Source organism: Dendroctonus ponderosae, unplaced genomic scaffold (genome assembly GCF_020466585.1).
Source record: "Dendroctonus ponderosae isolate FM_Combo_2020 unplaced genomic scaffold, Dpon_F_20191213v2 Dpon_F_20191213_9, whole genome shotgun sequence".
NCBI lineage: Eukaryota > Metazoa > Arthropoda > Insecta > Coleoptera > Curculionidae > Dendroctonus > Dendroctonus ponderosae.
In genome coordinates, this window is record NW_026019116.1 from 1,969,908 (window position 1) to 1,974,766 (window position 4,859).

Here is a 4,859-nt window from a genome sequence, read left to right on the forward strand (position 1 = left end):
ATCCTGCGACACACTTAGGCTCAAGCTGTAAGAGAAAATTCCAATTAGTAGAGAAATTAATTTGAAAAATTACCTTGACGTTCCGATAGCTATTTGCTGCTATCGTTATCAAAAGAACCTAAATGAACCTAAAAAAGAGTATGTTAATAAATTGTGTAACAATTTTAATTTTATTTATTAATGAATTAATTTAATTTTCAATTTACACAGACGAATTATCAGAGCGAATTTTTATATACTGTATTATCCTACTATTGTTACACAATTTATTAACATACTGTTTTTAGGTTCATTCAGGTTCTTTTGATAACGATAGCAGAAAATAGCTATCGAAACGTCAAGGTAATTTTTCAAATTAATTTCTCTACTAATTGGAATTTTCTCTTACAGCTTGAGCCTAAGTGTGTCGCAGGATACCCTCTACGTGATAGTTCTTGATTACTTTTTGATAAATAATTCGTTCTTAGTGCGAAATAGGAGCACTATTTATCAATCTGTAATAAAAGACGTGAGGAAATTCTGGCTTTTTTAAAAACAAACATTTTTGAGGCGAAGTACCCAAAAAGCAGTTTGTAAAAAAATGAATCCGCCTCAACAATATAGAACTTATCTACAAGTTATCTTCATGTCACAGTCTCTTAGCGGAGTGTGCGAAACGCACCATTGGAGACATTTTTCCTAAATCCGTAATGTTAATTTTACTATTGGGCTTCCTACCTTGCGGTTGGTGCGTTTAGAATGTGGGAAGCGCCATAAACGCAGCCTTTTCCTAAACTCCATGAGCCGGACAATGGTTGTAAACCTTATACAACTAAACTGACATAATAAGCCGATATAATAATGTAAATCCAGGCTTTCCTTTTACCAGTCACCGATTAGATATTAGAAGATTAAGCACTGTAGCGATTAAGATTAAAGTTTAGGGGAAAGTAGATGCTAATAACAAACCTCTTTACTGGATTTGCTTCCATGCTTCTGATGATCGCCCAGGATTAAGCTCAGCCGTCGTTTAAGTTTCATTTTCAGCAGCGAAAAAAATCGGAGCAAACTTTTACATCGCCGTGTTGGGACGCACTGATAAATACGCCTGATGAATTGTTGTTTGAAAGTTAAGACACACCCGTACAAAGCAGTTGCATATGCAGAACGCGCTTATTTACATTGCGATTATACAACGAATTCCAGCGGTTAAAAATGAGTTTAACGAAAATACATGCACTTAGATGGAATTTCGGTTGCACTGCGAGAACAAAAACGTGCGAGACTGATTACACGTAGTAAAATCTGATGATAATAGTTTAAAAGTAGCTTCGTCACATAACACTCTCTCACGATATTGGTATTGTTCCGCATTTTGTCAGTAGCAGCTGTTATACAGGGTCTGATTCTAAATGGCTTTTCTTTCAGAAGATGCACTCAGATTTTTTGCTGAAGTTCAAAGTCTTCTAACTTTTATACCGATTATACAACGTGATCGATGATGATTTCAGTTTTGACCCATAATCAATGAAATTATTGATAAACGTACAAACTTTTTCTATATTGATTGATTCGCTGTGAATCAAGAAATATTTTATTGAGGTTTCTGCATGTTCTTGCTCTAATTTGGTGACATTGTCCGTGAAGAATTAATAATTTCATCAAAATTTCATATTAAATTTTCGACTAATTATGCTAAATCAGAATCAAATATTTTTTATCTGCGCGAAAATTGTCAAATTACGATAAATATGTTCAATTCCGATTTTATCAGAAACTGGGTTTGACCTTAATTTTTTTTAAATCAACTTTTGCTCGAAAACCGTTGGAGATGCTTATAGAGTGTATTGGAGAAAAACTTTAGGAAGGTAATTGGGAATCCAAAAACGGTATTATACAGGGTGTCCCGTAAGTTCATGATCAAAAGGGTACTGCCATATTCTTTGGATCAAAAGAAGACGATCCGACCTAACTTTTATTAACAAAAAATGTGTGGCTCCTATGCTATTGATGGTCGAAGTTCTTCAAAAAATTGATCTATTTTGAAATATCGGGAGAATGGTACGATGTATTTTGGTGAAACTCGCTGTGAATTTGTTCTTATGTAAAGTTCATATTTTGACGAAACAATCGAGTTCAGCCGTTTTGGACAAGTGGTGAATTCTTGAGTGTCGTGGTACAAAAACTACCAGAACTTTTTAGTTGGTGGATGAAATCAATTCAGTTTTTTCGGTTCATGCACTAATCATTTATGGACAATTTTGTGCCCTTTGTAAAATCTTGTAACTTTCGTAGTGTTTGCGAAAAAAAATTTTCTGTTTCCTTGCCACTTAACAATATTAGACATTAACTGCAAATATCGTGATACGAGGCATAAATTAACTGTCAATCAATGAAAAAGTGACCGAAAGCGTACGCGTTTACGCGGCGCATATTTGCAGTTAATGTCTAACATTGTTAAGTGGCAAGAAAACAGACATATTGTTGTTGCGCAAAAACTATGAATGTTACAAGATTTTACAAAGAGCACAAAATTGTTGATAAATGATTAGTGCATCAACCGAAAAAAACTGAGTTGATTTCATGCACCAACTAAAAAATTCTGTTAGGTTTTGTACCACGACACTCAAGAATTCATCACTTGTCCAAAACGGCAGAACTCGGTTGATTCATCAAAATATGAGTCTTACATAAGAACAAATTCACATCGAGTTTCACCAAAATACATCGTACTATTCTACCGATATTTCAAAAATAATCTATTTTTTGAAGAACTTTGACCATCAATAACAAAAGAGCCAGACTTTTTTGTTAATAAAAGTTAGGCCAGATCGTCTTCTTTCGATCATAAGCCTGTATAGAGGGTCTCCCATTTGAAATAACAAAGCTCATCATTCTTTCTCGTATAAGAGGCAACACTGCATTCCTGAAAATATTTTAAGTCGTTAGGAGCACGGTAGATTATAGAAGAAGCCAAATTTTTTTTTTGCGTATAAGTCTAGCGTCCTATCAAACGTGAGCCACCCTGTATAGTTGATCGATTTATTTTTTTTTTAATTTGTAGCCTAATTCTTCTTCTATTATCTCAAGGATAAGAAATGTTAGTTGTTTAGTTTCGCCGGCAACTAATGAAGAAAACATCGAGCCATGGCTTACATATTTTTTTCAAACACCCTGTGCGTTATCGTTTTACTTGAAACCAAAATGCAATCGCTGATTTGGAAACTGCGCCTTTTTGACAACGTTTACTTTTTTAATCATGGATTTATCTTAAAAATCAACAGAATTACAGCGTATTTACTGCTACTACTTTTCATGAAGCTTAAAAATACAATACACAGGATGTTTCAAAAAGTAAGCCCGTCCTTTAACGGCTCGTTCCTTAAGCGCAAAATGAATACGAGTTTCATATAATATTTCATTTTCCAATTTGGGCCACCGAGTTCGATATACAGGGTATCATAGCTTAAATGATATTTTAAGTAATAAATATTGCATGCATGTTGGTCACGTTCTATTTTGTGGTGTTCGGTACAGAGCAAGTTATTCCCTGTGAAAATAACTTTTTTATGCTAAAACCGAACTCCAAATATACAGGGTGCCCAAAATTAATGGCATGTATACAAGAAAATTACAGATTTTTTGAGTGAAACTGAGAATTCAACACAACTTACCTTCGTGGAAAAGTTGAGTGTTGTCTACATACAGGGCGTCAAAATGAGATTTGTATTTAAGTTTTTTGATAGTCTACTTTGAAAGCAGCTGAGTATTTTAATGAAATTTCGTACCCAGGGATTTGTGAGCATAAGCAATCCAAATCTGCCATGAGATTTTGACCGACGCGTAGGAAAATCCAAACCAAAGGCCATACTTGAACATTGATAGACCTTTTTTGGTCACCTTGTATATCGCCTTTAAAAATCGCTAGCTTTGGGCGCTAATTGTACACAAAAAAGGTATTTTTAGTCGATGTCTCAACAAGCCTCCGTTTCCGAGATATTTACGATTAAACCGCCAAATGCAGTATTTACAAAAGCTAAAGGGCTTAAGATTTTTTGATTCCAAATATCTCGGAATCGAATGCTTGTTGGGACATCGACTAAGAATACTTTTTTATGTACAATTAATAGGCAAGTAAACCTAGACAATTTAACGGTCGATATACAGGGTGACCAAAAATATATGGTCATTTTCTTGCCCAGATATCGCCGTAGGTCGCTTTTCCTACAAGTTTTTAAAATCAGATGGCACATTTGCACTTATGCTCGAAAAAAAGTATACAAACTTTTGTTAAAATATGTATGTGTCCCCCTTCACAGTAGAATAAAGAAAACTGACATAAAATTGTAAATCAAAATTAATTCCTGGGTTTCAGTCATTTATTGTCTTTATTTATCAATTAAAATACGTTTCGGTGTATTTTTCACCAGTTTTTCTAAAATAACATTGAAAAAAAAAATTCATTAATTTAAAAAACAATCACAGTTCGTCAACAGCCTCATCATATCACACATTAAAATACATCACAATTGCAACACTTTAAAACATTCTAAAATTAATTAGGCCTAACAGGTGATTAGTCAGGACAATCAAATTCGGAAAGAGACTAGAATTTTTTGTTCAGATACTTAAATATTTTTACTTACACGCGTAGCGTTGTTGCTGCTTTAAGCCTTGGCATACATTTGGAGTATTCATTTTGTCCATTTTGGACACAAAGCGAATAAAATATTGTTTATATTGATTTCTTTTACTTTCAGCTATTTTTCTTTGAATTCTGAGAAAATTATTTTTGGTTTGCAAAATTCTTCAATATACCGGGTGTTAGTTAATATTCTATGTTTATTTCATTTAATTAATGTATGATATACTGAGCTAAG

The 4,859-nt window shown here is 33.7% G+C and overlaps 1 protein-coding gene across 1 annotated transcript in view; it reads right to left on the minus strand.

Annotated features, from left to right (window-relative positions):
* LOC109539924 (oxysterol-binding protein-related protein 11) overlaps positions 1–4,859 on the minus strand; it is an 8,519-nt gene that overhangs the window by 1,899 nt on the left and 1,761 nt on the right. The window lies entirely within an intron of this gene.